This window comes from Maylandia zebra, linkage group LG18 (assembly GCF_041146795.1).
Source record: "Maylandia zebra isolate NMK-2024a linkage group LG18, Mzebra_GT3a, whole genome shotgun sequence".
Taxonomy (NCBI): Eukaryota; Metazoa; Chordata; class Actinopteri; order Cichliformes; family Cichlidae; genus Maylandia; species Maylandia zebra.
In genome coordinates, this window is record NC_135184.1 from 17,035,549 (window position 1) to 17,044,573 (window position 9,025).

At 39.3% G+C, this 9,025-nt stretch overlaps 1 long non-coding RNA gene across 2 annotated transcripts; it reads left to right on the forward strand.

Annotated features, from left to right (window-relative positions):
- The first annotated feature begins 889 nt into the window (after positions 1-889).
- LOC101479951 (uncharacterized) lies at positions 890-4,714 on the forward strand. Of its 2 annotated transcripts, XR_001167405.3 has the most exons (3): positions 890-1,033; positions 2,141-2,275; positions 3,535-4,714. It is a non-coding gene; the product is annotated as an uncharacterized LOC101479951 (long non-coding RNA). The 2 variants fall into 2 exon arrangements; XR_013094243.1 differs by having other exon boundaries at positions 2,141-4,714.
- Positions 4,715-9,025: the final 4,311 nt, after the last annotated feature.

The following is a 9,025-nucleotide window of genomic DNA, read 5'->3' on the forward strand; positions in this document are numbered from 1 at the left end:
AACAGAGAAAGTGTGAGAAGAAAATGAGCACAGTTGGTGGTAACTGCAAAAAATATAAAGGCACTCACTGCAAATCCTCTTTATACACATATGATTGAACAAATGATTAAAATCTCTGCAATGTAAACACATTTTTGAGATTTTAAATCTAGGAGGTTGAGAGTGCAAACTGCAACGAGAGCCTTAGATACAAAAAACAAAACGTAGATTAGCCGTAACTTGTTTCCTGAAATGCTTTGATTTGGTCTGCACATTTGAAAGAAAATACATTTGCTAATTGATTGGTGCATATTTTGAAACAGCGCTGCTGATTGGTTTACCCATGGCCTGATTACTATTTATGTTGGAGTTTCAATGGCTTCCTGTTGGGCTATCACATCATACAAAGCAGGGGTTTAATCTGCAAACGCTCTTTTACAGATACATTTTCTGCCGCTCTTTAGAGTTAATGAAATTGTTTTGTTTTTATGTTTCATGCAAGTCCGGTCACTTAACATTCCCATTTTTTCACATGAGGTCTTTAGACATAGAGCGAGATCATGTGATTATTTGTAGAAATCTTTCAAGGTAAAACATACAGTACTTTTAAAGTAACAAAGCCGTGTATCAGTTTTGGGGCCCATAAAAGTGTAGAATAAAGGAAATTGAATTTCCCCTCATCATACTGACAAAGTCAAATTTTGACATTTGATTGCAATAAAAAAAATTACAACAGCAAACGACTTTAATGTGATCTCTTTGCATTACTCAGCAAATTCTGCAGGTCTTCATGCAAGCTCTTCATGTGATCTTTTAGGAACAGACAGGTGGCAGCAGAGAGCCATGAGGCCAGAGCAGCTAATGCCCTGGGGTCCCATGCAACACAATTAGAATGTGTCTTTTATTCCATGCCAGCTCCATCTTAGTGTCAGGACATTCAGAAGGTAGAAAAGCAAGGGAACAACGGCAGAAGTGACAAAGCCAAAGAAATGTAGTGAGCAGAAGATGAAGCCACACACATGCTGGTGATGGGACGCAAGCCCTGGATAACACTGTAAGTAATGACATTTCTTGAACATGTTTTATGTCATTTGGAGTGTCTGAATGGCATTTCATGGAAGGCAAATGGGCTTTAGCACACAGGTGATATCATTAATGAAAAAACTGAACAAGCTGATGATTTGCCATTTAATTAAATCACATATTTAAAATATGTTCATCATGATTCTTTCTCCCTATGTCTTTTATGGCCACACAGAGGGCCTTTTTTTTAAAAGCATTTTTGGTCTGGTGTCAGCATTTTGGCACAGGGGAGTGATTTAAGGAGGCATGGCATGCTTGCCATGCCCTTCACTTGACTGTTCCAGTCTGCCTTCAAAGTGTATGCAAACAATTAAAATGCCACAGCCCTTTTAATTAGCTCCAGGGTACAGATTGACAGCTCTGGGTGTTGGTGATAGCACAGTAACTAGCTATTACTCTAAATATTTGGTGCGTTGCATAGTTCAGACCATAAGCGTGGGATATGGATGAGTAGTAGGTTTGTTTCTGTTTTTCCTATAGTTGACAGTCTACTTGTTTTGTTTCATTTGGCATCTTCATAGACAAAACAATAGTACTTGATAAGGCAAGTAGAAGGGTTTTTTTAAGGTTATAACCTCAATTAGTGCTCAGATCCAATGTTTCAAAATGTGTCATCAACACCGCTTCGCTGTGCCACCTTGAAACAATGTTGATGTTGACCTGAAGATTACAAAGTTCAACCTAAATCACCGAGCTACAGCTCAAAAGCTCGGGACAAAGCTCATAGACGTCTCTTAGGTCTGAGCAGTTGAGATTTAATTGATGGTTAATCTCTTTGAAAAGAGATATTGACCACTTTTTAATCAAATACCTTTAGAAAAAAGCGTAAAAATATGATTTAAACTTCCAGCTTTAATTTTTTTCAATGCAAATTAAAGAAAAAAAAAAGTGGATCCATAAATAAATAAATGGTAAAATAAAATAAAAATAATACCTACAAAGAGCACTAGATGCTAGTATGACCCTGTTATTTCAGTGTCAAACAAGTTTTTGCTTTTGATCTTAAAACCACTCACAATAATTGTTTGTCACTGAAATGAATTGAAGTGTAATATCTCAGTAATGCATATCTCCACAGGTTCATAGAAGTTTATTGCACTGACAGCTTTGGCAACAGCATCAAAGACAAGCATGGGCAGATGAAGAATAGAAGTTCCATGGCATGTGTTGGATATCACATTTCAGTTCAAGTGGAAATCCTGCAAACGTCTCTGTGCGTTTCAACGCATTCACTCTCTCTCTAATTAAACCTGTTGTTTTCACTCAGCCAAAAATATTTTACTCCATAGGTCACCTCAGCGGTTGTTATAAGAATGCTGCTGCTATTGTTTACAGTCTGCTGATATTGTGTGGCACTACGCTACTAGACAAGTGACAACATGCTGCTTACTGATCTTTCCCCATCCTGAAAAACTGGCAGATTCTGTTGATTGTGTTACACTTCAGAAGCAGTTTTTTATAATTTAACAATAGGCGACTGGATGATATACTAGAGTGATAATATGCTCCATATTTTTTGTGCAATTTAAAAAGTAACCCACATTCAGTATACATGCTTTCAATAACATGACTGAGCAGTCACGCACCCTGATCCTGACCCCTGATTTTGGTGCTCGTGGATATGACATTTATTATTTACAGCAGTGCAACTGTGTGAGAGTACATCTGAGTCTCTGGTGAGGCCCAAGTTCACTGCAGGCCCCTTCCACCATTCTTAAAATGTAATTATAGGGTGAATTTTTTTTTTTTTTTTTTTGACACAGGCATTTGACAACTCTGTTTAAATTTTCCATTTGCGTAATATATTGAGCCAAGATGATTTGTTAATATTCACAAGTTGTTATTTAACATAATTTCTGATTTTTGTAAAGAAAGAAGAAAAAAAAGGAGGGGCATTATTTTAATTTATTTATTTTAGATAAACGTAAAACCTACAAACATTTATTTTGTTATATAAATAAATATCTTACAGTAGGAATAAAAGTATTTTAGTGTGGAAGTGTGTGATTGTGTTTTGGCTTTTACAATGATGTAAAAGAAAAATAATGAAAACAACGAACTAGGCCAAATATTGATGTTATGTTGGACTACTCAAAGTGCACTGAAATTTTACTCTCAATTATTACAAGATATAGCCCAGCTTAGTACACACATTATGGACAAATTTCAAACAAAACACAACTGAACTAAAACAAAAATATAAATATGATTTCCCTATAAATAGGATTTAGAATAAAAATTTCCTCTTTAAAAGTATGCTAAAAGGTTAACAATTTCCGTGTTCAATTTTAAATAAATACAGCCCATTTTTTATGTAAAAGAGACAAGTCCTATTTTCCCCCTCTAATTAAGGGATTTTAATAAAATAAAATAAAGATTAGGCCTGTGGGGTTTATCTAGTATATGCTTTTTTCTAAAAGCATGTATTCCCTTAAGGCCAGACCTTAATGTTGGGTGTGTGTTGATGTTTAGAGATGGCGCAGATCCAGCGCGGCGCAGTCCACCCCATCGGGACTGTATTAGATCTCTAATTGATGCCTCTCCCCTCGTCGCTGACAGTTACGCACAAACCAGGATCAGGTCACGGAATTTAGCGCGACCTGAAGAGGTGGCGTAGACCGCCTTCAGAGCCTACAGTGGATTAAAAACATAATGAGGTGAGTCGAGGTTCAGCTGCTTTGATTGTATAGTAACTTTTTAAACTTAAGGATTGTCGGATAACCGGAGCGGAAAGGCGAATCACTTGTTTTTATGACGATTTTAAAGTAATGAGTGAGCTATTTTTACACTACTTCTATTTAACAGACGTCATGGCTAATTTACATGTGAAATTAAACATGTTCAAATTTGGATCAATCCACAATCTGCCTTAAAGCTGGCAGGTTACATTTTATTCACAGTAAAAAAAAAAAAAAAAAAACCCGAAAAATATGTTTTGTTATGTTAAAGATTTACACGTGTTTTAAAACATCAAAGCAGCCCCGAAAAATAGGGCCTCGAACAGATATTTGTTGGCTTTACTTTCAGGATTATGATAATAACGATAACTCTGTCACAAATCTTAAATACTTAAAATGAATGAATTATTAATTTTGTGATGGAATTTACATAATAGGTTTGGAAATTTTCCGTGAGCAGACATTATAGAGGTTTACAGATTCATGAATATTACATCTCTCCTTCAGTTCAAGTATGTGACATTGCTGCTTTCAGCAAGTTTATTTAGTCTGCTATTCATCCTCAAAGTGCCCTCACTTGTTCTGCAGAGCATGGCTGAGAAAGTAAAACACACCAGGGCCATAGGAAGAAGAAGACGAGAAGAAAAAGAAGAAATCTCACAACAAATTCTTTTTTTTTTAACCAGTTTTGCTTTGTTTTATTTTATTATTTGCTATTTGCTATATAAAAACACTATTAGTCAACATGTATGAATTTATAAAAGCTTGGACTGAAACAAGTTTGAGGATGAAATATATAAACATTACGAGCTGAATCATTTTTGGATGATCTTTCTTACTGTGCTGCACTTTGACTAAACCGTCCTGTAAGTATATTGTTATGTTTGTGTCAAACAGGAATGTTATATGAATTATTTCTTCAGTTCCCCAGAAGTCACCTTTCTCTGTGGTCAATAAAGGTGTTGACATCGTCATGCCATTTGCGTGTATTCTAATGTTTGTGTGTGTTTGCTTGTTTTCATGCTTGTCACAAAGAAATAGAGAGTGGGAGGTCGGGGTGGGACTGCCATCGCTGTTGAATTTATGAGTGTGTCGTGAAGTATCTCTGACGCAGGCAGACTAAACAGAGTCTGTGCGTACACGTAAACACATACATACATCCTGCCCTCATCAGAGAAGACATCACGGGACATGAAAAACAGCACAAAGCCAAACTGTGGAATTAATCATAAAGATGAGTTCTATTTTATCCATTGACCAGTCGAACTGTAAGGCCGTGTGGCTGCTGCGTGGCTGCAGCTCTTAAAAGGAAAATTATACTGGTGTCAGCAGAAAACGTAACTGGTAAAGTCATGTTTATAGTGAAACAGTTCTCAGACTCACCCACCCATCCCCATCCTGCAACCCCTCACTGTGGTTTCTCTTTTTGCACCTTGTGTTTTGCTTTTGTTGTAAGTTTCTTCCCGGCACTGACAAAAGGGGACAATGTTGTCTGTTACATAAGACCAACCTAGTATTGTTAAGAGTTGGGTGACTTTGGAAACATACATTGCACTTCTTGATATGGAAGATTAGGCTCGGATGAGGATGTTCATTCCCCCTCCTTTTCATCTATGTTTTGACTAGCATGCCAGCTCTCTGACTAAGAGTGAAGTGCCGACACCCCTGGAGTGGATTCTGAGCATACCAAGGAGGAGATGCCTTTGAAAGGACAGATGTTCCTGGGCTTAGCCTGCCTCCTACCCAACCTACCCACCACTCGCCTTCCATTGTATATTTGTTCTTGCTCTATAAATAACTGGCCGGTATAAGTCACAGAAAAATGTAACCGATGCGCCGCTGACCTCTGAGCCCCTCATCTTTGGGAGTGAAAGACACTTTGAAAAGAAGCAACTAAAGCATTAGAAAAGTTGGCTGATGCAGACATGGTAAATGGATTTGGGCTAAGGGACACAGTGAGCACACCCATTTTGTCCACATAAAGACCGGTCTTGATGTCTGGACCGGCTCAGCTGTCTTATGTAACAGCAGTTTGTAGTCGTGACAGATAAGGCGTGATGGGCTCAAGCCAGTTCAGCCACATAATCCAAAAATATACCAGCCGTATTTATGGGATAATATAAGCGTATTTGGAGTTCTTAAAATTTCAAAACTGAAAGCCAAGTTTGCTTGCCTGAGAATTTCCATGTCGGTGGAAACAAAATGATACCCAATAAAAATATTTAAAAATATTTATAATATTTAATTTTTCACCAAAACTTCTGTGCCACTTCAAGTACCAAAAACGATCACGTGTTGCTAGTTTGCACTTGAAGCCTTTTTGCAAGTTTTGTGAGACTGCAGAGTGTTTGCCCTCTCGCTGTGGCTGCAGGGATGAATGGATGATTGTTCTTTGGCCCTTGTGACAACCCTCCTGGGGCCCATCAATTCGCCGAGCCTCCTGGAACATCAGGTCATGGCTAACCAGGCTCTGAAGCGGCAGCCTGGCCTCACTGTGCTGATTTTTCCCCAGTTAGAGCTCAGGACCTCCAGGGCGCACAGCTGGGTCCCTTAAAAAAGCCCAGCTGAATGGTTTTAGAAACACTGCAGCTCCTCTTACCCCACACTCACTCTCCATCGAGAACAGCGCCGATATCAGATACTGTGTTTTTTACTTGATATGTTCATCTTTGCTTGCCAAAGCCCCTGGAAACCGTATTAAAGTCTGTGTTCCATATTTTCAACCAATGGGCCTCTTTAAGTCGAAGAATTTGTCCAAAATTTCCATCAACCCCTTTCTCCTTTTCTTTTCCCACATTTTTCTCCACATGTCTACATTTCCCTGCCTCTTCCCCACATGCTCACACACATCTTAATTTTCTCTCTTCCCCCCTCCAGCTCTGCTATCGTGTTGTATCAGTTACAGCTGACCACCAGTCAGGTGGGTCTGCGGGAGATTTTAGATCACGGAGGGGCAGCCAGCTCTCTCAATGCCTTCAGCCTGCTCCTAGACTCGAGTCCCAGGCCCCGCTGAGGCCTTGTCATGGGCAGCGCAAAGAGACACCTGGCCAAACTACAGAAACACTTCCAGCTGCAGGCTGCCTGATGCTCACCACAGAGAGAATTCAGGCCAAAGGTGGAGAAGTGGAGCTCAACTATTTCTCTGGGTTTGAGTCCATATCGTGTTTATTTTAATTGCAGCACCAAGCATTTGCCTGTAGAATCTGAGGCTGTTTTTCTTTTTCTTTAAAAAAAAAATAATTGCACAACATCACAATAAAATTCTCATTCCACAAAACAAAGTGAAAGAGCTTTAAGACTTCTCTCAAAGTGAAAGTGAAGCAACTCAAGGGGCAGAGAAAAAAAAACGCCTGAGAGAGAACAACAGCTCCCTTTTCTCTGCAACCAGTTGACATGAAAGACCACATTATGTCTGAGATTAGAGGCAATTACACTGGGAGTGCGCTTCAAGACCTTTGTTTGCCAACATGACAGGAGGGAGCAGGGCTGTAATTTGATGAGGGGGCTGCGCGAGTGAGAAACTCTGCATGGCAAGCTCCTGGCAGACGGGAGGCAAAGAGAAGCCTTTGTCCGTGGCGCGACCAAGCCTTTTGGTAGAAATGTAACCGTTTAGATGAATCTGAGATAAATTACTTGCAGGAGACCTTTTAAAAAAAAATCCCCATTATCAGATTTATAACACTGCTACTATATTAGGCTGAAAAGCCAGTTTAAAGAGACTTTTAACCCTCTGGGGCAGGTACGTTTATGTTTGCCTTTTGTTCCACATGACAGTTCAAAAGCCGCTTTCTCTATTGTTTCAGCATTTATATTAATTCAAATGCCACAATTGTGTCGGTTCATTCAAATGTCACAAATACTGTAAACACGAGATTCAAGCTGAACCTTCGGTCAAACAAAAGCAGCACACCGGCTCTTCGAGACGTGACATCTCCTCTATTCTGGCCCGGAGCATTGTTCGAGCACACTGAGAGTTTTCAGGACAGGAAACGAGCAGCTTGTTCCAGACCCACCGGCAGAATGGAACACGTCTTTATTTGAGGGAAGTCATTCCGCTGATATATAAAACACCAAAGCAAGGTTTCCTTCCCCCTCACTTTCCTGGTGCTATCCCCTTCAAAAGGACATGTCCTTTATACTGGGCTCACATGCACACACGGGACCAGAAGAAAAATAAACAGAGGCAATTTAAATATCAACCAAACCTGCCTTCTGTTTGAATGGAGGGGCTACTGCGGCAGCTCGGCTTCAGCTCGTCCGGTATGCTGTGGTGCAAACGTGTTCAGGCTTTGGGTTCATGGTTGGAAAGCAAACTGAGAAGCAACAACAAAGCAAGGCTATAGTATAAAATTATTATAGTATAGTATCTAATATAAGGCAGCTTATCCCAGAAACAGAAAACCACACAAATCCAGAGGGCTTAATGGTAAAAGATGGCATTCAAAGGTAAATTTATTGCATTTGTTGACTTGTTTGTGATTGAGCATTTAATGACACAAATGATAGCTTTAGTCCAAAATAAATAGCGCATAAAGCTATTTATTTTTGCATGAATAATGAAGTTCACGTGTCGTAGAAAGTTATTGGTAAATATCTTCATCAGCATCTAATCCTATACTTTTCACCCCCTGCTGTCTTTGCTGTTCTCTTTGGCCGAATTTTCCCATAAGGCTGTGTGAAAGGAGGAAGAGGACCACCTATTAAAGTGAAATTGTAGGAGTGATGGATGGGAGGCTGTTGAGGGGGAGTAGAGCAGCCAGCATACACCTCAGGGGAGGGGAGGATGATGAACAGGGGGTGGGAGAGCAGGGGAGAGTTCACCAAATCCAAACTCACACCTCTTGCTCTGGGGTGGAGCGGGTGGAGACCTCCCATGCTGACTTGAAATTAGACTTCATTCTCAGAAAAACTTTTGCCTGTTTATCCTAAAATGTCCATCACTTCCATTAAAAAATATGACTTTTAAAAAATAAATAAATTATGGAGCCGCAGCAATTCTAGTTATGTGTTATATTCTTAGATGAAAGGAAGAAATTCTTCAAGAGATATGTGTTGATGATCAAATCAGTCAGTGCTCATGTGGTCCAAGCATTTGTAGCCATTTCACATGCATCATCATTTTTATCCAGGATGTCAGGTCAACTCGTAAAACTCAAAGACATGCAGTTAGCTAGCTTAGCTTAGCCAAACATACAGCCATACTTTCTTTTTGCATTTCTCAGATGAGATTTAACTTAAAAAAAAAAAAAGAAGATATATGTTTATCTACTGATTGATAAATTATA